The 24,946-nt window shown below is 41.1% G+C and overlaps 1 protein-coding gene across 2 annotated transcripts in view; it reads left to right on the top strand.

Moving 5' to 3' along the window:
- Positions 1 to 24,946, top strand: part of LOC102160746 (uncharacterized) — an 86,202-nt gene that overhangs the window by 14,749 nt on the left and 46,507 nt on the right. For both annotated transcript variants that reach the window (XM_084994658.1, XM_084994659.1), the window contains one exon: positions 1,172 to 1,274. The gene's annotated coding sequence lies outside the window, so the exon portion shown is untranslated. The remainder of the gene's footprint in view (positions 1 to 1,171; positions 1,275 to 24,946) is intronic.

Raw genomic sequence — 24,946 nt, 5'->3', positions numbered from 1 at the left:
GAGCTGGCTCCTCTTATCATTTGATAGATGGAAGTCATTTCATATGTGGTTTTCTGGAGATATGTCCATGGGTCTTACTTGCATATCCATGTTTGTATGTCTATCACCAGGTGCATGACTGCGCAAGTCTTGTTCGCATGGCTTGGAGTTGTTAGGAGTGTGCAAAGTATGTTCCTTTGGAGAATGCTAAGGTGTTATGTGTTTGTTGCTAATGTGTTTGTTAATAGGTACTAAGAGATGGTCTGTCTGTGTCTATCCAGGGGAGGGTAAAAACATGCATACATTTGACACACATACACTTAGAGTGCCCTTTGGTGTCTATGTTGGGGGAGGAGGAGGGTGGTTGTATTTTGAAGAGGTGGCATCACGCCTAGTGTTTGGGGCATCTGTATGTCCAAGGGTTGGGAATATCTGTATGTGTGTGTCCATAGGTGTTTGACATTTGTATATGTATCTTAGTCAGTGTAGGCTAATTGTGGCTGTGTGTGTATTTGAGTTCCTGGAGCTTATGTGGTATGTATTCTGAGAGGTGTGAGAAGTCTGTGTGTTTGGAAACCAAGAAACGGTGTAGGCTGTGTGTGTGTTCAGGAGTCCTGGATTGGCTGTGTTTTAGGGCTATGGCATGGCATACGGGCTATGCATGAGACAATTGAGGACTTGCTGGTTTTCGTGAGCCTGTACATGTAGGTATTCCACATGGACAACTGGTTGGTAGGTAGGTTGCACCTGTTTTATTCAGGCCCATGTTTTGCATGTGTATAGAGTTGGAGTGTTACCAGCTAGAGTTCTTGGCCTTCCTTAATCAAGACCAGTTGATAAGATGCTGGAGGAGAAACTCAGTGAAGGCTTTATTCAGGACACCTGCTTCAGCATAGAGGCACTGAAGCAATCACCAGGTTCCCTCGTTCACCTTCTCACTGAGTAATGGTGAGCTAGTTCCTTCTATGGGGTGAGGATAGGGGCATGTCCAGGGATTGGGCCGGGGGGGGTGGCTGAGGGGGCTTGCCCACCCCACCCCTTTAGTGTGGTGCATGTAGGGGGCATGGATAGTCCTCTGCTTTTGCTCTCTGTTCTTCAGAAGTGGCAGTTGTATTTTTCTCATGATTTGTCCGCAATGTGCAAGCAGAGTTCTTTCTCATTGTTTATACTTTTGCTGTATTTTGTTCCCCAGGAGATGTTTGTCCAGGTGCATTCCCTGCAGCCACTGCAGCCACCACAGCCAAGGGTGCCAGGTCCCAACCTGTCTCAGTAGGAGAGGCAGTGGAAAATTCCAGGTGAGTAGGAATTTGTCTGTAAAACTTTAGAATTTGTGTCTATTGAGATATGTAAACTTAGGCGGTCAGTTTGTATGGTGATTCACACTGAGGATTAAAAGGTACATGTGTGCTCAGAAGATACACACACACACACACACACACACATACGTATGTGTGATGTCCTTTGCTTACATCCCCTGGTGGGTGTTGAGGGTCCGCCTCAGAGTGTAAGTGGATTGTGTGCACATGCATATATGAAAGGGCACTGGAACTGGTTCAGACTAGCTTGGGATAATCGGCTCTGTGTTCGGTTACCTCAGCTTTGTAATTTGAGTTTGCTCATGTTTGGAATATTCATACCATGCAGATATCACATCTGAAATGTCACCTGAGTTTCTTGAAGAGCTTCAAAAATGCATTTAGAGCATATCACTCATGTGTGTGTTATGACTTAATTATGTGGCAAGCCAGAATATTCAGACATCATTGGTGTGTGTGTATATCACATTATATTTGAATTGTGAGTGGGGCATCCTGGGCGATGTGCCATTTTATGTGTGCCTTGGCCCTTCATTCTGAATCACAGCATTGCTCCTCTCAGGTTGATTCAATCTTTAGGGTCAAGAATTCCTCCCTCCAAATGCTGGTGAATTCCAGTGGAAATCATGTGGATGGATTTAGGGTATCTGTACCTTAGGCAGGGACACACCTTCAGCATTTGTATGGTCCTAGAATCTGGGGCCCTAGAAGGGTGAGGCTGATTGCAGATCACTCTCTAGCACAGAACCTTCTCAGGTGTGTGGTTGGCATGACAAGCGGCAGTCAGGAAGTCGTGGGGATTCATGGATAAGAGGTAAGGTGGGCAAGTGTTCTCCCAGGAAAACCCCCTGAGAATCAGTTGGGCAAGCACAGGTATTCCTGGCTCTTCTGTGGCACAGCTGGTAGGCCAGGACACCGTGCACATGGGGTCCAGATGGTTCAAGTCTCTAGAGCCATGTGTCCCTGTGCCCAGTTGCCCCAGTGTGGTGGGAACTACTGTTGGTCAGGCTGGTAAGCTGTATGAGCAATTCTCCACCACCATATCTCTGTGGAAACCTAAGTCTTCAGGGATAGGCAGGACCTCTAGGGTCAGTGCGCTGACAAGGACAAAGGTGGGGAGGCCTTGTCTCTAAGGGAGGCTTGGGGAGTGAGGCCTGGAGAGCCTGGGGAGTCCTTCTCTGAGGAGATATGGCTCTGATATTCCCAAACCTTTAGACATGGTCCCTGTTCTTTTCTGAAGGTTCAGGATGCTTCTAACAATGGGTAGGTCATCTCAGGTCCTTGGTTCTCAGATGACCTGACCCTATTTTTCTTTATTCCACATCCAGCCATCATCCCAACAGGGAGCCATATGCTCACCATGTCCACCAGCTGACCCTACAGCCTCCTGCTTCCCTTCCCAAAATAGACCCCTCTATTTTGACTCAGCTCCTGGATTCCATACAGTGAACTGTTAGTGACCTCTAGGATGATATTCAAGAGCCTCAAGCTGAACGGGCTTGCAAAATAGTAACTTTTGATAAGCCATTCCTAACATCTTCCCTGCTCACACTGATAGGTGGACAATTCCATCATAGTCACAAAGAAGGGTGAATCTGTGGCAGCCTTTGGAGCCTGTGGAATCTCGTTTTGTAGCATTTGGAGTTCCATACATTTAAAAGGTCACTCAGCCTGCTTCAGCTTCCCTTTTAGCAGATTGATAAATAAAAGACAGAAAATAATGGTCTCCGGAGGAGACAGTTTGGGGGGTGGGGGGATGTGCTTGGGCTGTGGATGGAAATCCTGTGAAATTGGATTATTATGGTCATTGTGCAATTACAGATGAGTAATAAATAATAATAGTAAAATAATAAAATAAAATAAGATAAAATAAAATAAAATAAAATAAAATAAAATAAAATAAAATAAATCATGGACGGTAATGTACAGCATGGTGACTTCAGTTATTACCACGTTGTGTGTTGGAGAGTAGCTGAGAGAATGGATCTTAAGAGTCCTTGGATGCCCTAGTGGAGAGTGGGTTAAGGATCCAGTGGTATCATTGCTGTGGCTCAGGGCACTGCTGTGGCGCAGGTTCAATCCCTGGCTCAGAAACTTCTGCATGTCACAGGCACAGCCAAGAGGAAAAAAAAAGTTCTTATCACAGAAAGAAAATGTGTAACTCTTTGTGGTAATGGATATTAACTAGGTTTACTGTGATCATTTTACACTGACAGTTTTAGCCACTACTCTTCCTATTCGGATGGCTTTTATTTCTTTTGTTTGTGTGTTTGCTGTGGATAGAACTTCTAGTAATATGTTGAATACCTTTGGTGCTGAGAGTGGGCATCTGTGTCTTGCTCCATATTTTCATGGGAAGGCTTTCAGCCTTTCTCCATTGAGTATTATATTTTCTGCGGGTTTGTCATAAATGGCTTTATTTATGTTAAGGATTGTTCCCTCTTAGACCCACTTTATTAAGAGTTTTGATCATGAATATATGTTGGACTTTGTCAAATGCTTTTTCTGCATCTTTTGAGATGATCATGTGGTTTCTGACTGTTTTGTTAAGGTGGTGCATAGCATTGTTTGATTTGAGTGTGTTGAACCATCCTTGTGAACCTGGGGTGAATCCCACCTGGTAACGGAAAGTTTTTCAAAGTCATTTTCTGTTCTACACAGAAGTTGTATCCATATTTTTTTAGATCCCACATATAAGTGATAGCATATGATATTGGTGTCTCACTGTCTTACTAACTTCACTTAGCATTATACTGTCTATATCCATCCATGTTGCTGCAACAACAATGCAAGTGCCATTAGTTCTTTCGTTTTAATGGCTAATATCCCATGGTGTTTATGTACCACCTCTTCTTTATCCATTCTTCTGTTGATGGACATTTAGGTTGCTTCCAGATCTTGGCTATTGTAAAGTGCTTCAGTGGACACTTGGGTGCCTAGGTCTTTTCAAGTCATGGATTTCTCTGGATAGATGCCCAGGAGTGGGATTTCTGGATCATATGATAATTCTGTTTTTAGTTTTTTTGAGACAGGATCATAGTGTTTTCCACAGTGGCTGTATCAATTTTCATTCCCACCAACACTGTTAAGAGGGTTCCCATTTCTCCACATCCTCTACAGCACTTATTTATTGCAGATTTTTGATGATGGCCATCCTGGTGGGTATGAGGGAGTACCTCATTGTATCTTGATTTGTATTTTTTTTAATAAGTAGTGATGTTAAACATCTTTTCTTGTGCTTTATGACCATCTGTCTGTCTCCTTTGGAGAATTGTCTATGTCTTCTGCCCATTTTTTTGGAGGTGATTATAAATTTTGGAGATGAATCCCTTGTCAGTTGCTTCATTTGCAAATATTTTCTCCCATTCCATGGGTTGTCTTTTTATTTGTTTGTTTAGGGTCTCCTTTCCTGTGCAAAACCTTCTAAGTTTATGTATGTATGTATTCATTTGTTTGTTTGTTTATTATTTTTAATTCATTGATTTTAGATTATAATGTTTTTTTTTCCATTATAGCTGTTTTTCAGGATTCTGTCAATTTTTTACTCTATGGCAAGGTGGCCCAGTCTCACTTACATATATATCTTTTTTCTCACATTATTCTCCATCATAAGTGTCTAGACATAGTTCCCAGGGCTATATTGAATTTTATTACATTTATAGTTGTTCAGCAAACATAACAACCTGATTTTACAGCATTTCCATCCCAAACACCCAGCCCACCCCACCTACTCCCCAACTTGTCTCCTTTGGAAACCATTAGTTTTCCAAAGTCTGTTAGTCTATTTCTGCTCTGCAAAGATGTTCATTGTATCCCTTTTTTAGATTCCACCTATAAGTGATATCATATGATGTTTGTCTTTCACTGTCTAACTTCACTTAGGACAATAATTTCTAGGTCCATCCATGCTGCTGTAAATGGCATTATTTCATTCTTTATGATTTATTTTATTTTATTTTTTTGCATTTTAGGGACAAACCTAGGGCATATGGAAGTTTCCATTTAGGGATTGAATCCCAGCTGCTGCTGCTGGTCTACACCACAGTCCAAGCAACATGGCATCAGCCACATCTATGACCTACACCACATTTGACAGCAATGCCAGCTCCCTGACTCATGGAAGAAGGCTTGGGTTCAAACCTGCATCCACATGGATACCAGCCAGATTCATGACCACTGGGCCACTGTGGGAACTCCCATCATTCATTTGTATGATTGGGTAATATTCCATTGTGTATATGGACCACATCTTCTTTATCTCCTCCACTAACGATGGACATTTAGGTTGTTTGCATGGCTTGGGTATTGTACCTAGTACTTCAATGAACATTGGAGTACAGGTATCTTTTCAAGTCATGTTTTCTCTGGAGAGATGCCCAGGAGTAGGATTGCTGGATCAAGGGTAATTCTATTTTAAGTGTTCTGAGGAATCTCCACACTCTTTTCCATAGTATTGCACCAATTTGCATTCCCACCAAAAGTATGATAAGGGTTCCATTTTCTCCACCCCTCTTCAGCATTTCCAGTTTGTAAACTTTTTAATGATGGCCATTCTGGGTGGTGTAAGGTAGTTCCTCCTAGTAGTTTTGATTTTAATTTCTCTAATAATTAGTGCTGTTGAACATCTTTTCATGTGTTTTTTGGCCATCTGTTATGTCTTCTTTGGGGAATTGTTGGTTTAGGTCTTCTGCCCATTCTTTGATGTGGTTATTTTCTTGTTTGTAATTGAGCTGTAAATTTTGGAGATGAACCCCTTGTCAGTCTCTTCATTTGCAAATATGTTCTCCCATTCTTTGGGTTGTCTTTTTGTTCTGTTTAGGGTTTCCTTTGCTGTGCAGAAAGTTTTAAATTTAATTAAGTCCCATTGATTTTTTTTGTTCTTATTGTTATTACTCTAGGAGGTGGATCTGAGAAGATATTGCTTTGGTTTATATCAGAGAATGTTTGGCCTAGGTTTTCCTTCAAGAGTTTTATGTTATCTGGTCTTCTATTTAGGTCTTTCATCCATTTTGCATTTATTGTTGTGTGTGGTGTTAGGAAGTGTTCTGATTTCATTCTTTTCCATGTGGCTGTCCAGGTTTCATGACATCATTTATTGAAGGTACAGTCTTTTCTCTATTGTATGTTCTCGCTTCTATTGCCATAGATTAGTTGACTGTAGGTGTGTGGGTTTAATTCTGGGCTTTCTATCCTGTTCCACTGATGTACATTTCTGTCTTTGTGCCAGTACCATATGGTTTTGATGCTTAGTAGAATAATCTGAAGTCAGGGAACTTGATTCTTCCAGCTCTGTTTTGCTTTCTCAGGATGTCTGGCTATTCTGAGCCTTTCATGCTTTCAAACAAACTTTTAGATATTTTCTTCTAGTTCTACAAAAACTGTCCTTGGTAGTTTGATAGGGATTGCATGGAATCTGCAGATTGCCTTGGGTAGTACAGTAATTTTGATAATATTGATTCTTCCAATCCAAAAAGATGGTATTTCCATCTGTTTGTGTGACCTTGGATGTCTTTCATCAGTGTCTTATAGTCTTCAGAGTACAGGTCTCTTGTCTCTTTAGGTAGGTTTATTCCTATGAATTTCATTCTCATTGATGTGATGGTTGATGGGATTGTTTCCTGAATTTCTCTTTCTGATCGTTCATTCTTAGTATATAGAAATGCCATGAATTTCTGTGTATTAATTTTGTATTCTGTGACTTTTCCAAATTCATCAATGAATGCTAACAGTTTTCAGGTAGCATCTTTAGGATTTTCTAGGTATAGTATCATGCCTCCGCAAATAGAGTTGTACCTCTTCCTTTCCAATTTGGATTCCTTTTATTTCATTTTCTTCTCTGATTGCCATGCCCAAGACTTCCAAAACTATGTTGAATATTAGTGGTGAGAGCAGACATCCTTCACCACAGAGGGAATTCTTTCAGCTTTTTACCATGCTCAATGATGTTAGCTGTGTGTTTGTCATATATGCCCTTTAGAATGTTGAGGTAGGTTCCTTCTGTACCCATGTCTGAAGGGATTTTATGGGTGTTGCATTTTGTGAAAGTCTTTCTCTGCACCGATGGAGAGGATGATATGGTTTTTATTCCTCAGTTTGTTAATGTGGTGTATCATACTGTTTGATTTGTGGATATTGAAGAATCCTTGCATTGCTGGGACAGATCCCACTTGATCATAATGTACAAACCTTTCAATGTACTGTTGGATTTGGTTTGCTAGTATTTTGGTGAGGATTTTTGCATCTAGATTCATTGGAGATATTGGCCAGTAGTTTTCTTTTTTTGTGGCATCTTTGGTTTTGATATCAGGGTGATGGTGGACTTCTAGAATGAGTTTGGAAGCGTTCCTTCCTCTGAAAGTTCTTGGAATAGTTTCAGAGGAATAGGTGTTATCTCTTCTCTAAATGTTTGAATCGAATTCCCTGTGAAGCCATCTGGTTCTAGACTTTTATTTTTTGGAATTTTTTAAATCACAGTTTCAATTTCTGTGCTTGTGATTGGTCCATTCATCTTTTCTAGTTCATCTTGGTTTAGTCTTAGAAGATTGTAGTTTTCTAAGAATTTGTCCATTTCTTCTAGGATTTCCCTTTTATTGGTATAGATTTATTGGTATGTAGTAGTCTCGTAGGATCCTCTGTATTTCTGTGATGTCCTTTGTAACTTCTCCTTTTTCATCTCTAATTTTATGGATTTGAGTCCTCTTTTTTTTTTTGATAAGTCTGACTAAGGGTTTTTCAATTTTGTTGATCTTTTCAAAGAACCAGTTTTTATTTTTATTGCTCTTTTCTATGTTTTTCTTCCTTTCTATTTCATTCATTTCTGCTCTGATCTTTATTATTTCTTTCCTTCTTATATCTTTAGGTCTTGTCTGTTACACTCTCTCAGGCTGCTTTAGATGTGAAGTTAGGTTGTTTATTTGAGCTTTCTCTTGTTTCCTGAGGTATGCTTGTATTGCTATAAACTTCCCTCTTAGAACTGCGTTTGGTATAGTTTTCCTCTTTGATTTCTTCGATGATCCATTGGTTGTTTGGTAGCATGTTGTTTAGCCTTCATGTCTTTGTGTGTGTGTGGTTTTTGGCAATTTTTTTCTTGTTGATTTCAAGTTGAATAGCGTTGTGTTTGGAAAAAGATGCTGGATATGATCTCCATTTTCTTAAAGTTACCAAGGCTTGATTTGTGGCCCAGAATGTGATCATTCCTAGAGCAAATTCCATGTGCACTTGAGAAGAAGTGTATTCTGCTGCTTTTGGATGGAATGTCCTATAACTCTCTATTAAATCCATCTGGTCTAATGCTTCATTTAGGGCCTGAGTTTTCTTGTTGATTTTCTGTCCGGATGATCTGTCCATTGCAGTAAGTGGGGTGTTAAAGTCCCCTGCTCTATGGTGTTGTTGTTAATTTCTCCTTTTAAGGTTGTTAGCAGTTGCCTTATATATTGAAGTGATCCTGGATTGGTCCTTTGATCATTATGTAATGCCCATCTTTGTCTCTTATCATATTCTTTATTTTCAGGCCTATTTTGTCTGATAAGAGTATCATTACTCCAGCGTTTTTGATTGCCATTTGCATGGAATATTTTCTTCCATCCTCTCATTTTCAATTTGTATGTGTCCCTAGAAAGTGAAGTGGGTCTCTTGAAGACAGCATATGTATAGGTCTTGTTTTTGTATCCATTCAGCCAGTCTAGATCTTTAGGTTGGGGCATTTAGTCCGTTTACATGTAAGCTATTTACTGATTTGTATGTTCTTATTGCCATTTCATTAACTGTTTTGGATTTGTTGCTGTTGCTCTTTTTTCTTCCCTTCTTCTCTTGTTCTCTCCTTTTGTGGATTGATGACTACCTTTAGCATTGTATTTGAGTTGATTGCTCTTATTTGTGTGTGTATCTATTGTAGGTTTTTGGCCTGTAGTTACCCTGAAGCTTTGAGATAGGCGTCTCTCTCTCTCTGATTGTTTTAAGTTGTTGGTCTCTTAATTGGAAGTGCATCTCCAGTGTCCTGCATTTGTACCCTCCTCTTCTCCCAATTTCTGGATTTGGTAGCATATTGAAGAGTGGATGATTTCCTACATTTACCGTGTCTATGCCTTTACTGAGTCTATGCCTTTACTGGTGATCCTTGTCATTTGTAGTGTTTTGGTTTCTAGTTGTGGCCTTTTCTTTGCCTCAGGAAGTTCTTTCAGTATTTGTTGTAAATCTGGGTTAGTGGTGCTGAAGGCTCTTAACTTGTTTGTCTGTAAAGCTTTTGCTTTCTCCTTCAAATCAGAATGAAAGCCTTGCTGGGTAGAGTAATCTTGGTTGGAGATTTTTCCTTTCATCTCGTTAAGTATATCGTGCCACTCCCTTCTGGCCTGCAGAGCTTCTGCTGAAAAATCAGCTGAAAAGCTTTTCAGGATTCCCATGTATGTTATGTGTTTGTTTTCCCTAGATGCTTTCCATATGTTCTCTTTGTCTTTAATTTTGTCCAGTTTCATGAATATGTGTCTTGGGGTGTTCCTCCTTGGGTTTATTTCATATAGTACTCAGTGTGCTTCCTATATTTCAGTGAGTGATTCCTTCCCCATGGAAGGGAAGTTTTGGCCTATTATCTCTTCAAATAGGTTCTCTGGCCTTTTCTCTCTCTCTTCTTCTTTTGGCACCCCTATAATGCAGATGTTGGTGCATGTAATGTTGTCCTAGAGGTCTCTTAGACTGTCTTCCAATCTATTCAATCTTTTTTCTTTTTCTGTTCCACATCAGTGATTTCCAATAGTGTGTCCTCCACCTCACTTGTTCATTCTTCTGCCTCATGTATTCTGTTGTTGGCTGCTTCTAATGAATTTTATATTTCAGTTATTGTGTTTTTCATCTCTGCTTGCTTCAGTCTTAAATTTTGTATTTCTTTGCTCAGTGTTTCCTGTAAATTATCAGTCTTTGCCTCCCATCTGTTTCCAATGCCCTGCATCACATTCATGATCATCAGTCTAAAGTCTTTTTCCTGGAGGCTGATACTCTCCAGATCTCTTAGCTGTTTTTCTGGGGTTTTTCTCTCTCCTTCATCTGGGTTATGGTTCTCTGCCTTTACATTTTTATAGGTTTTTGGTGTGGTCTCCTTTTTCCAGAAAACAATGTGGTAGCCCCTCTTTCTTCTGAAGTCCGCACCCTTTGTGGCTGAAGTTGGTATGGGGGCTTGCTATAGGCTTCCTGATGGAAAGGACTGGTGCCTGCCCACTGGTAGGTGGAGCTGCTTCTTATCCCTCTGGAGGATGGGTCTTTGCTCTGGGTGAGATTAGAGGCAGTTGTGTGATTAGGGTGTCTTTAGGCAGCCTGTTTACTGATGGGTGGGGCTGTGATCTCACCTGGATTCGTGTTTGACCTGGGGCTTCTCAGCGCTGATAGGTGGGGCCGGATTTTCCCAAAATGGCCACCTCTAGAGGAACACATGCCAGTGAGCACTTCTGAGACTTTGGCTTCCAGTGTCCTTCCCCAGCAGTGATCCACAGTCACTCCCTGTTTTCCCAGGAGATCCTCCAAGAACTGCAGTCGGGCCTGCCCCAGATTCCCATGGAGTCTCTACTGTGTCTGGGACCCCGTGGATATGAAAGCCTGTGTGTACCTTTCAAGAATGGGGTTTCTGTCTCCCCCAGTCCCATGGAGCTTTAGCACAGAAGCCCTACTACCCTCAATGCCAGATGCTCTGGGGGCTCTTTCTCCCAATGCCATACCCCCAGGTATGGGGATCCAATGTGGGACTCGGAACTCTCACTCCTGTAGGTGGGTCTCTGTGACATAGTTCCTTTCCAGTCTGTGTGCTGCCCACATGATGCTCATGGGCTTGTGTATGTCACATAATAGGCCTTCCTACCATCTTGATGTGGTCTCCTCTTTGTTTCTTGGAGTAGGATATCTTTTTTGAAAGTTTCCAATCCATTTTGTTGAAGGTTGTTCAGCATTTGGTGGTAATTTTGTTGTTTTGAAGAGAGCAGGTGAACTCCATTCCTTCTGTCCTGCCATCTTAATCCAGTCCCCTTCTCCTCATTTTTCAACTGGGTTTTGTTTGTTTGTTTGTTTTGTTTTTGCTGTTGAGTTGTATAAGTTGTTTGTATGTTTTGGAAATTAAGCTCTTGTCAGTTACATTATTTGAAACTCTTTTCTCCCATTGCATAGATTGTCTTTTTGCTTTTTTTAAAGTTTTCCATTGCTGTGCAAATGCTTGTGGGCTTGATTAGCTCCCTTTGGTTTATTTTTGTTTTTTCATTCTATTGCTTTGGGAGACTGACCTAAGAAAACCTTTCAATGTTTGATGTCAGGGAATGTTTCGCCTATGATCTCTTCCAGGAGTTTTATGATGTCTTATCTTATGTTTAAGTTTTTAAGCCATTTTGAGTTTATTTTTGTGTACGGTATGAGAGTGTGTTCTAGTTCTAGTATGAGAGTGTGATTTACGTGGAATTGTTCTGCTTTGTCCATACCACTTGGGGAGGAGACAATCTTTCCCTGATTTTGTATTCTTGCCTCGTTTGTCAAAGATTGTTTGGCCATAGTTGTCTGGGGTTATTTCTGGGTTCTGTATTCTGTTCCATTGGAGTGTACGTCGTTTTGGTACCAGTACCACACTGTCTTGATGATTGTAGCTTTGTAATATTGTCTGAAGTCTGAGAGAGTTATGCCCCCTGCTTGGTTTGTGTTCCTCAGGATAGCTTTGACAATTCTGAGTCTTTTATGGATCCATATCAATTTTTGGATTGTTTGTTCTAGTTCTGTGAAAAATGGCATGGGTAATTTGATAGGGATTGCCTTGAATCTGTTGATTGATTTGGGTAGGAGGGTCATGTAAATGATATTAATTCTTCCAATCCAGGAGTGTGGAACATTTTTCTGTTTCTTTGAATCCTCTTTAACTGTCTTGAGTGAAGTTGTAGAGTTCTCAGCATGTAAGCCTTTCACCTCCTTGGTCAGGTTAACAGCTGTTGCCTTATGTTTTGAGGTAACCCTCTTTCGGTGCATATGTATTTACCATCCCTATGCATGCTTCTTGGATTGATCCTTTGATCATTATGTAATGACCTTGTTTGTCTCTTATAATATTCTTTATTTTAAGGTTTAATTTGTCTGAAAAGAGTATTGCTGCTCCAGCTTTCTTTTGACTCCATATGCATGGAATATTTTCTTCCATCCCCTTGCTTTCACTTTTCATATGTCCCTAGAACTGACGTGAGTCTCTTGGAGACAGCATATATGTGGGTCTTTAGTATCCATTCAGCCTGTCTATATCTTTTGGTTGGGGCATTTAGTCCAATGACATTACCATTTTATGAACTGTTTTGTATTTGTTTTTGTTGGCCTCTTCTCCTTCCCTTCTTCTCTTCTCTTGTGGTTTGATGAGTCTATATAGTGTTGTGTTTGGACTGCTTTTTATTATTTTTGTGTGTATTGATTGTAGATTGTTGGTCACAGTTCCCATGAAGTTTTGATATAGGAGTCTATCTATATACAAATTGTTTTAAGTTGTTGGTCTCTTAGTTGCAAATGCAACTCTGGTATGCTGCATTTGTACCCTCTTTGGATGATTTCTGGATTTTTCAGCATATTTGTGTGTCGATGATTTCCTGCCTTTACTATATGTATATGTGTATGTTTACTGGTAAGCCGTGTCAATTTTAGTATTTTTTATTTTAGTGGTGGCCTTTTCATGTCCACCTCTTGAAGTTCCTATAGTATTTGTTGTAAAGCTGGTTTGGTGGTGTTTAAAACCTTACTGGCTTCGCTTGTATGTTATGTGTTTCTTTTCCCTAGCTGCTTTCAACATTTTCTGTTTGTCTTTAATTTTGGTCAGTTTCATGAATATGTGTCTTGGGGTGTTCCTCCTTGGGTTTGTTTTCTATTGTACTCGTTGTGCTTCCTGGATTTGAGTGAGTGGTTCCTTTCCCATGTTAAGGAAGTTTTTGTTATGTACTCTGGCCCTTTCTCTCTCTCTTCTGCTTCTGGTACCCCTATAATGCAGATGTTGGTGCATGTCATGTTGTTCCAGAGTTCTCATGGACTGCCTCCATTTCTTTTCAATCTTTTTTTTCTCTTCTGTTCCTCGTCAGTGATTTCCACCAGTCTGTCTTCCATCTCACTTATTCATTTTTCTGCCTTCTGCATTCTGTTACTGTTTCCTTTGATGTGAATTTTTTTATTTCAGCTATTGTGTTTTTCGTCTCTGCTTGCTTAATCTTAAAATCTTCTATTTGTTGGGTTTTCTTGTAACTTGTCTCTATTTGCCTCCAGTTTATTTCCATGTTCTTGAGCCATCTTGACTATCATTAGTCTAAGGTCTTTTTTGTGGAAGTTGATAATCTTCAGATCGTTTAATTGTTTTTCTGGTTTTTTTCTTCTTCCTTTATCTGAGTCATAATTCTATGCCTTGTCATTTTGTAGAGCTTTTGAGTGTGATCTCCTTTTTGCAAACAATACAGTTGTAGACTCTCATACCTGAGGGTTCTCCCTACTATTCTTCCTGTTACTCAAATGTGCCCTCAAGTGATTTCTGGTCTGTCTACTTTCCCTTCTATGAGGGACACAGTGCATGAGAAAGTACCTTCCTGGCACTGAGAGGTGAAGACTTCTAAATTTGGAAAACCTGACTCTTGATCAGTGATGCTTTCAGAGAAAGATCTGGATCATTCCAGATCAAGGACAACTGTGCCAATTAAGAAAATGAAATCTTCATTAAACTTAAAGTTGTGAAGTCCTGTAGAGGGAGGTCTCACAACCTACTTCTCATGGTCAATAGCTTTTGTAAGCAGTGCTTCAGGGACATTTGGGGTGCATGTGCCTTTTGAAGGACATTTCAGTATAGGGAAATGTTTGATTTTGATGAAATATGATTTTCCATTTTTTTCTTTTTTGGGTAATTTTTTGTCCTGTGTAAGACCTCTTTATCAAGCCCAACAACCCAGAGAGTTTTCTCCTAGTTTTTTTTTTTTTTTGGTAAAAATTTCAGTCTCGAAATTTGCCTTTGAATCTATGCCCCATTTTGTAGAATTTCAATATCCGTTAAAAACTATCCCTTTTCCATTCTACTTCTCTATAACTTTTGTATTAAGCCATTCCAGTTTGCTGTATTGGTATGTGTCTATTTCTGTATTCTCTATCCTGTACACCAAACTATGAATCTATTCCTCCACCAATGCTAATCTATCTTCCATAGGGCTTTATATGGAGCCTAATAGCCTCAAATTTTAATTTTCTTTCTCAAAATAATTTTAGCTATTTTGGCTCCTTTTCTTTATACATGTTATAATAAGCTTGTCCATGTTGACAAAAGCAATTCTGTTGGAAGTGGACAGTTTATTATGTGGAGTTTTCCAGACTGTGAATATTATCTATGTATATGCCTACACATTTGTTTAGGTCTTATAGGGTTTTATCATACAAATCAAATCCTCTATCAAAACATTTCTAATGAGAGTTCCCATTATGGGTCCCTGATGAAGAACCTGATATAGTGGCCATGAGGATGTGGGGTGACTCTCTGGCCTGGCTCAGTGGGGTAAGGTACTTTTATTGCCACAAGGTATAGTGTAGGGTGCAGATGCCAGTTGGAGATGGTGTTGCTGTTGCTGTGGTGTTGGTTGCTAGCTGTTGCTCCATTTTGATCCCCTAGCCTGAGAACTTCCACAAGCTGCAGGAGCAGCCATAAACTTATATGTATAACCAAATATTTCATTTTTTGGAACTGTTCTGTATTGCATTGTGTTTTTGGTTTGGGCTACCAGGTGTCCCTTTTTAGCATTTACATATATGATGAATGTTTCTGTGTTGATCTCCTCTCCTGAGACTTTGGTAAAGGAACCTCCATCTCTTCAGTGTACCTAAAGAGAATTGTTGGGATTTTCTGTGGAGGTAGCCATGCAATCCATGAACATGGACAGTTATATTTCTTCATTTCTATTCTGTATGTCTTCATTTCTTTTTCTTGCCATGCTGCATTGGCAAGTACCTGCAGTACTAAGTCGAATGGAAGAAATGAGAAAGGACATTCTGACCTTCTTTTGAGTTTAGGAGGAAAACATTCATTCTTTCACCTTTCAGTAGGATGCTTAGTGTAGGTATTTTGTAGATGTTCTGTACTGGGCTGAAGGAGTGTTCTTCTTGGTTTTCTGAGAGTTTCTAACATGCATGGGTTGTTGAACATTGCCAAATGGTTTTTCTGTAGTAATTGATGTGACCATGTACGTTTTCTTCTTTAATCTATTAATAACAGCAAACTACACTGATGATTTTTAAATACTAAACCAAGCTTGTATTCCTAGAATAAACTCCATTTGATTATAATGCATTGTCAGTTCGTTTGTTCTTCAGATATTGGTTTAGTATTGCAATGTTTTTTTGTAGTTTCCTTTCAGGAAAACTTAAGCTACTGATTTTGAGACCTTTCTTCTTTTGTATTGTAGAAGCATTTAGTGCCATTTGTTTCCATCTACACAATGGTTTATCTGGATCCAATCACATTTTATGGACTGTATCTTCCTTTGCATTCAGTTCTATTCATTTTAAAATTTTTCTCTGAGAGTCATCTTTAACCATGGGTTATTTAGAAGTGTGCATCTCAATTTCCACATATTTGGAGGCTCACTTCTCATTCTCATTGTTATACAAGGGGAAGCTTATACTTTGGACACAGTGGAGTGAAATGTAATGACTATTTGTTTATCTTATAGGTTCCTCAAGTGTCATTGGTGTGAACCTTTTGAATATTAATTTTACATGGGAGTTCTCAGACTTTTCACTTATACAGTAACCATAAGGGAATTGCCTGAATATATGAATTCATGCTGCTGAAGTTGCGTTTATCAAGGGAAGTTCACAGACAGAACAATAGTAGGAGAATTTGTGGGTCCCCATTGCACTTTGTTTTCCGGGTCAGCACCCAGAGACTCTGTTCAGACCGAGCGTTCAGGAGAGGGGCCCAGATCTTGGGCTTGGTGCTTTTTATTGCATGATCAGAGAAGTCCAGGCCCCCTGTGGGCAGGGACTACCACCAGCATGGTGACATGCAGGATGCAGGTTGAGTAGCTGGCTGCGGGATGAGCGCTCAGGGTGGGGGAAGCTCCAGCCTCTTTCCTGCTGCTCAGGGTGGGTCTGAGCTGTGGGTGCAGCCATAAGTCTCAGAAGGCCAGTGGCTGAGTCACTAGGCAGCACTTCCCATCTCTGTCAGCCATAAGCCCTGGCTATGGGCAGTGACCCTGAAGTCCCAGGAAGGCCAGGCTTTCTCCTGCAGGGAGGTTGTCTTGCCCAAGTCAGCCCTGCCCTCTCACTACTTCAGAAACCGAAATCTCATCACTCCATCTTGCTACCTCCCAAAACATGGGATTGCCAAACTTTTGTTTTTGTCTTTTTGTATTTTCTAGGGCTGCACACATGGCATGTGGAGGTTTCAAGACCAGGGGTCTACTCAGAGCTGTAGCCACTGGCCTATGCCAGAGCAACAGCAGCACAGGATCCGAGCCACTACTGCGACCTACATCACAGCTCTCAGCAATGCTGGATCCTTAACCCACTGAGCGAGGCTAGGAATAGAACCTGCAACCTCATGGTTCCTAGTCAGATTTGTTAGCCAATGAGCCATGGTGGTCACTCCCCAAACGTTCTTTTTCAAATATTAGTAACATCATTTTCTAGAAGAAGTACAACCGAACCCCAGTTAACCAGGAAGCAGCTACTGCAATTAAGCAAGTTTCCCCTAAGACAAGACCCTTAGCTACACCCATGGGCTATCTTTCATTTCTCCTATGTGCTTCTGAGAAGTAAAATGTTGATGTTCAAGATCTCCAATGATCAGTGTGCTAGCAATAATTTCTATGAAAGCAGGAAGCTCCTCACCCTGAAGCAGAGGAGGTAAGGAGGCAGTAGGTGATAACTCTTTGCTCTGCTCCCACTTTTAAACCCTCCATATCCCTGCCATTTGAGGAAGGAAGGCAGTGCCTTGGAACACTACCCAGCTTCCAGGTGTGTCACTTCCCCTGTCTGACAAGAGGTCACCTACAAGCTAGAGGGCCCAAATCCTCCCTAGTACACAACTGCTCCCTGCCCCCCACTTAAAAATTCCCTTCAGAGCCCTTTGCCTGCACAATTGTAATAGCTGTATTGTTCATATATGATGTCTGTGACTTAGAAAAGTGTTACTCCTTGCCTTGTTCTTGGAGAAACATGGCCTTTGGTAGGGAGAACCCAGACCAGGCGGCCCACAGCCTCTGTCAGGTGTGTTCCTTCAGCCAATGCTCTGATTCCATGTTGAGAGTTTTGGAGATGAGACTTTCTGTGTTGTCAATGGGCAGGCTTCCCCTTGGTGTGTATCATATGCAAAGGTTGCCCAGCACCTGCCTCTCCCTCAGACAAGCTGCAGCCATGCTACCCCTGCAATTAGGAACCTCCTTTATCCACCCTGTGGATGGTAGTCAATTCTCTGATTCCATGAATGTATCGTCCGTTAGATCACTATTGATTTATTTCATTTTATGTATGTATTTTTTGTCAAGTTTGGCTCCATCTGCAGCATGTAGAGGTTCCCTGACTAGGGGTCAAATGTAAGCTACAGCTGATTCTTTTGAATGAAGATTCCATTTAATTAATTTTAATTTAATTCTTTTTCTTTTTTTGTTTTTTTTTTTCTTTCTTTTTCTTTTCTTTTTTTTTTTTTTTGATGGGGTTCATTCTGGACATATGGAAGTTCCCCTGCTAGGAATTGAATTAGAACTTGAGCTTCCATCCTATGCCACAGCCACAGCAATGCAGGATCAAAGCTACATGACACTACACCACAGCTCGTGGCAACTCTGGAACTTTAACCAAATGAACAAGGCTAGGTATCATACCAATGTCCTCACAGATAGCAGTTGTGTTCATTACCTCGGAGCCATGACAGGAACTCCTTCTATTTCATTCCTTTTATGGTTTGAAGAACATTAGTATAATTTGTCATTTGCAGTCCATGCACCTTAATGTTAAACCTAGTCTATTTCATTTTTTGGTTTTGTTACTTTCCTTTTTTGGCCACACTCTTGGCATATGGGGGTTCCTTGGAACAAGGCAGGATTCTTAGGCCTCTTTCCCAGAGCAGGAACTCTATTCCTGGTCTTTGTAAAGTCTTAGGTCTTGCTCTTTCTAAAGCTATCTGGGTGTTGATGCCATTGGGGTGGTGCAGGGATTTGACAAGGTGCAATACTCAGAGTTCCCATAGTGGCTCTCTGGAAATAAATCTGACTAGTATCCATGAGGATGCCAGTTCGATCCCTGACCTTATCAGGGGGTTAAGGATCCAGCATTGCTGTGAGCTCTGTGTAGGTTGAAGATGCATCTCAGATCTGGCATTGCTGTGGCATAGGCCAGTGTCTCCAGCTCTGATGTGACCCCTAGCCTGGGAACCTACTTAGGCCATTGGTGTAGCCTTAAAAAGAAAAAATAAATAAATCACGATGGACTACTCCACTCAAGTCACTAGTCATCTATGAATTTCCTCTCAACCATTCCCATCTTTCTGTCCTCATTGGGACTAAGAGGCACCTGCCTCCACCATTTTGCCCATTGCAATAATCCCACTGAGAACAGTGGATTCTCCCCCATCGATGAGGCAGAGAAGCAGAAAGGCCTTTCCCTACAGCCAAGCCTTTTCCTCTCTGGCCAGGCCACCCACACAGGGCACCCTGGATGAGTGTAGGATCATCCCAGCCTGTCATCTGGCGACTTCGGGGAAGCAGAGAGAAACTCCCTAAAGGTAAAGGCTGTCACCAGCCTCCACTCTAGGAACTGCTGAGTGTTCAGAAGGCTGAAAGGCACAAAAGCAGCTCCAAATCCCTTGAAGGTAGGGGGATGCAGATAATGGTAGAGATGCCCCAGATGCCCACTAGTCAGGCAGGCTTGAGAGACGGAGATGATGTGGGGGTTCCTGGGGATAGTGAAATCTGTGTGCTCCCCAGAGTAGCTTGATGAGTCCTTGTCTCTGTGGAGGAAAGATTTCATGGTTCACCTGTAAATCCAGAGCACCTGTGACAGCCCTCATCCTTCTTTCCTCCAAAGAACACTCTGTGGAGCAACACAGACATGAGCCAGATGACAGTGGACCATGAATATTTCCCATAAAACTATCTTTGTCCACATTTTACATACTTCATCCCAATGGTGCTTCTGTGCACACCCAGACCCAAATCCCCCACTACCTAACCCCCCGCAGGGCCACCCCTCTCCTGGCTCTGATAGCCTTGCCCTTCCTCCTTGCCCCCATGTCAGCCAGGATCAGTGCTGGGACTAAAGAGAGTCCCTAGGCTTCCTGTTGGGCTTGCACTGGAAAGCTGGCCCACTGTTCACTACTGGATGCAGTGGAACATCCTCCTCCCTGTGACAAATATGTTACACCTTCTCTTTTTGGTCTGTCAGGGTAAACAAGCCCCTGTCTAGGGCTGGTCTCCCAAAGACTCCCAGGTCAGTCCTGGGCATGGGCAGGTTCTCTGTGGTGGCCAGGCCTCCACACAGAGCCAGCTGCTGGGGAGGCTGGGCTGATGCCTATTCTCTGGGGGGTGGGGTGACCCAGTGAGCTCGTTGAGTCCCCCAGCCTGCAGAGTCCCCACAAGGCCTGTGCTGGGGACTTGGCTCTGGGGCAGCACCAAGGACAGCAGGTTGTGCTGAGGTTCCAGGAGGAAGGTCAGGGTGGGGAGATCCTCCTCCTCCTTTCTGGAGCTGTTCCCCAGCCCTCAGGTCTCCCTAAGAGGACAGGTCTCCTCAAGAACCTCATTGGCCCTGGGTCCTGATCGAGGTCCCTGAGGAGGATAAAGGGATGTCCTGACCTCTTGGAGAGAGAACTGAGCCTTTGAGCTGTAAGGCCACTCACTGCTGGCTGTGCCTTAGAAGGGCCTTGAAATCAATCTCTGGTTTGCAGGATTCTTTGGTGACCCTAGTCTGACCCCAGCCTTAGGGAACACCAGAGTGCCTTGGTCTCTGGTGGCACTCCAGTGGCATGGCTGCAGTGTTTGGGTTGTGCCCCAGGGCTGGCCTTCCTAAGAGCACAGGCTGAGGGTGATCAGGTGGAAGGGAAAGTGAGAGACTCTAATGTCCATTTCCTAAGCCTAGAGCATGCAAATTGGAGGGCAGTGCTGGGGGGCCATAGACCTGTGTGTGGGTGGTTTTAGGGCCAGCTGAAGCCTCATGTGCCATGGGAGGGAGAGGAAAGTGGGCACATGTAAGAGTCACATGTGAGGAAGTGCAGAACCTTTAATTTCCCAGGGGTGTCCCCACCAGCCCACTTCTTAGGCATACCTCATGGGGCTGCTTAGGCATGGAGGAGGGAGAAGAGTTAGAAAACTGACCATGTCCATAACCCAGAGGGACAAATTGCAGGTGAGACCCCCTTCAGGGGCTGTTCTAGTGGAAAGACTAATACCACAGTGCGGTTAAAGGAACAATGTTGGGACATTGGCCATCCCTAGGTCCCTATTTCTTTTTTAAATGTATAAAACTTTATTTTTTTTCTTATCTTTTATTTATATATATATTTTATCAACTGTACAGCATTGTGACCCAGTTACACTTACATGTATACCTTCTTTTTTCTCACATTACATGTTCCATCATAAGTGACTAGGGCTGCACAGCAGGATCCCATTGCTAATCCATCCCAAAGGCAATATTCTGCATCGATTTACCCCAAGCTTCCAATCCAACGCACTCCCTGGCCCTCCCCCTTGGCAAACACAAGGCTATTCTCCAAGAGAATTATTTTCTTTTCTGTGGAAAGGTTTCTTTGTGCCGTATACTATATTCCAGATATAAGTGATATTGTATGGTATTTGTCTTTCTCTTTCTGACTTGCCTCACTCAGGATGTGAGCATCTAGTTCCATCCATGTTGCTGCAAATGGCATTATATTTTATTGCTGAGTAGGATTCCATTGTGTATATATACCACATCTTCCCAATCCAATCACCTGTCGTTGGACAATTGAGTAGTTTCCATGTCTTGGCTATTGTGAATAGTGCTGTAATGAACATGTGGGTGCATGTGTCTTTTTTAAGGAGAGTTTTGTCTGGATAGATACCCAAGAGTGGGATTGCAGGGTCATACGGTAGTTTGATGTACAGATATCTAAGGTACCTCCCTACTGTTCTCCCTAGTGGTTGTACCAGCATCCATTCCCATCAACAGGGCAGGAGGGTTCCCTTTTCTCCACACCCCCTCCAGCATTTGTTATTTGTGGACTTATGAATGATGGCCATTGTGACTGGTGTGAGGTGGTATCTCATATTCGTTGTGATTTGCATTTCTCTAATAATCAGTGATACTGAGCATTGTTTCAGGTGCTTGCTGGCCATCTGTATATCTTCCTTGGAGAAATGTCTCTTCAGGTCTTTTGCCCATTTTTCAATCGCATTATTGCTGTTCTTGCTGTTGAGTTGTATAAGTTGTTTGTCTATTTTAGAGATGAGGCCCTTGACAGTTGCATCATTGGAAACTATTTTCCCCCATTCTGTAAGTTGTCTTTTTTTTTTTCTTTTTGGTTTCCTTTGCTGTGCAAAAGCGTGTATGTTTGATTAGGTCCCATTGGTTTATTTTTGCTTTTATTTCTATCGCTTTGGGAGACTAACCTGAGAAAACATTTGTAAGGTTGATTTCAGAAAATGTGCTGCCCATTTTCTCTTCCAGGAGTTTGATGGTGTCTTGTCTTGTATTTAAGTTTTTTCATCCATTTTGGGTTTATTTTGGTGCATAGTGTGAGAGTGTGTTCTAGTTTCACTGATTTGCATGCAACTGTCCAGGTTTCCCAGCAGTACTTGCTGAGAAGACTGTCTTTTCCCCATTTTGTATTCTTGACTCCTTTGTCAAAGATTAATTTCCCATAGGTGTTTGGGTTTATTTCTGGATTCTCTGTTCTGTTCCATTGGTCTGTCTGTCTGTTTTGGTACCAGACGCACACTGTCTTGATGACTGTGGCTTTGTAATAGTGCCTGAAGCCTGAGAGAGCTATGCCTCCTGCTTGGTTTTTGTTTCTCAGAATTGCTTTGGCAATCATGGGTCTTTTGTGGTTTCATATAAATATTTGGACTGTTTGTTCTAGTTCTGTGTAAAATGGAGTGGGTAATTGTATCAGGGTTGCATTGAATCTGTAGATAGCTTTGGGTAGTATGGCCATTTTTACAATATTAATTTTTTTTCCATCCAGGAACATGGACTATCTTTCCATTTCTTTACATCTTTAATTTCCTTGATTAATGTTTTATATTTCCTGGCATATAAGTCTTTCACCTCCTTGGTCAGGTGTATACACAGGTATTTGATTTTTTGGGTTGCAATTTTAAAAAGTATTGTATTTTTGTATTCCTTTTCTAATATTTCATTGTTGGTATACAGAAATGTGACTGATTTCTGAATGTTAATCTTATATCCTGCTACTTTGCTGAATTTGCTGAGCAGTTCAGGTAATTTTTGGGTTCGTCCTTGGGGTTTTGTATTTATTGTATCTTGTCATCAGCATAGAGTCACAGCTTTATCACTTCTCTTCCGATTTGGATGCCTTTTATTTCTTTGTTTGTCTGATTGCTGTGGCTAGGACTTCCAATACTATGTTGAATAATCGGGATGAGAGTGTGCATTCTTGTCTTGTTCCAACGATTTTCGTGAGAAGGCTTTCAGCTTTTCTCCATTGAGTATTATATTTTCTTTGGGTTTGTCTTAAATGGCTTTGATTATGCTAAGGAATGTTTCCTCTAGACCCACTTTGGTAAGGGCTTTTAATCATAAAATGATGTTGGACTTTGTCAAATGCTTTATCTGCACCTATTGAGAGGATCATGTCATTTTTGAGTTTCGTTTTGTTAATGTGATGTATGATGTTGACTGATTTACCTCTTCTTTTTTGGCAGCATCTTTGGTTTGGGAATGAAGGTAATGGTGGCATCATAGAATGTCTTTGGGAGTATTCCTTCTTCTTCAATCTTTTGGAAAAGTTGTAGGAGTATGGGTGTAGGTTCCTCCTTGTTTGTTTGGTAGATTTCACCTGTGAAGCCATCTGGTCCTGGACTTTTATTTGTAGGGAGTGTTTTTATGACATATTCAATTTCATTTCTAGTGATTGGTCTGTTCAGTTGATCTATTTCTTCTTGATTCAGTTTTGGTGGGTTGTACGTCTCTAGGAAGTTGTCCAATTCTTCCAGGTGGTCGAATTTGTTGGCACATAATTGTTGTTAGTATTCTCTCATGTTTTTTTTTTTTCTTCTGTAGTATCCATTGTGCCTTCTCCTTTTTCATTTCTGATTTTTGTACTTTGGGTTTTTTTTCTCTCCTCTTCTTGGTGAGTCTAGCCAGAGGTTTGTCCATTTTGTTGACCTTTTCAAAGAACCAGCTCTTGGCTTGATTGATTTTGTCTATTGTTTTTTGAATCTCTATTTTATTGATTTCCTCTTAGATCTTCATGATGTCCTTCTTTCTGATGACTTTAGGTTTTTCTTGTTCTTCTTTTTCTAATGCATTGTGGTGATGGGTTAAATTGTCCATTTGAGATTTTTCTTCTTTTTGGAGAAAGGCCTGTATTGCTATGAACTTCCCTCTGAGCACTGCTTTTGTGGCATCCCATGGATTTTGAGTGATTGTGTCTTCATGGTCATTTGTCTTGAGGTATTTTTTTTAATTTCCTTCTTGATTTCCTCATTGACCCATTGGTTTTTTAGTAGCATGTTATTTAGTCTCCATGTAGTAGGTTTTTTCCTCACTTCCTTTCCTGTGACTGAGTTCTAGTTTCATGCCATTGTGGTCAGAGAAGGTATTTGAAATAATTTCTATACTCCTAAATTTGTTGAGGTTAGCTTTGTGCCCCAAGATGTGATCAATTCTTGAGAATATTCCATGTGCACTTAAGAAGAATGTGTATTCTGTTGTTTTGGATGTAGTGTCCTCAAAATGTCCATTAAGTCTAACTTTTCTGGTATTTCCTTTAGGATCTCTGATGCCTTACGGTTTTTCTGTCCGGAGGATCTGTCCATTGATGTGGGTGGGGTGTTAATTCTCCTACTATGATTGTATTCCCATCAATTTCTCCTTTTATCTCTGTTATATTTGCTGGAGGTATCTGGGTCCTCCAATATTAGGGGCATATATATTGATGATTGTAATATCCTCTTCTTGAATGGATCCTTTAACTATTCAATGGTATCCTTCTTTGTCTTTCTTGATGGCCTTGATTTTAAAGTCTCTTTTGTCTGATATGAGTACTGCAACTCCTGCTTTCCTGTCTTGTCCGTTGGCATGAAATCTCTTTTCCCACCCCTCACTTTCAATCTGGAAGTGTCCTTTGCCCCAAGGTGAGTGTATGGTAGGCAGCAGATTGAAGGATTTTGCTTTTTTATCCCAATCTGCCACTCTGTGTATTTTGATTGGAGCATTCAGTCCATTGACATTTCAGGTGATTATTGATAGATATGTATTTATTTCCATTTTAAGCCTTATTTTCCAGTTGATTCTATGTTTCTCTTTTCTTCCTTTCCTTGTTTGGTTGGGTGATTTCCATTTATTTTATGCTTGAGTATTTTCTTTTCAGTTTTTGTGAATGTAGTGTTCGGTTTTGATTTGTGGTTGCCCTGTTTCCTTAAGTATGTTAACCCCTTCCTATATCTGCTTACTTTAGCCTGATAGTCATATAGGCTAAA

This window comes from Sus scrofa, chromosome 14 (assembly GCF_054392235.1).
Source record: "Sus scrofa isolate SSC_HxYL_T2T_F1_AM1 chromosome 14, Sscrofa_HxYL_maternal_Yorkshire_Landrace_v2.0, whole genome shotgun sequence".
Lineage (NCBI taxonomy): Eukaryota > Metazoa > Chordata > Mammalia > Artiodactyla > Suidae > Sus > Sus scrofa.
This window is presented reverse-complemented; position numbering and strand designations above follow the sequence as displayed.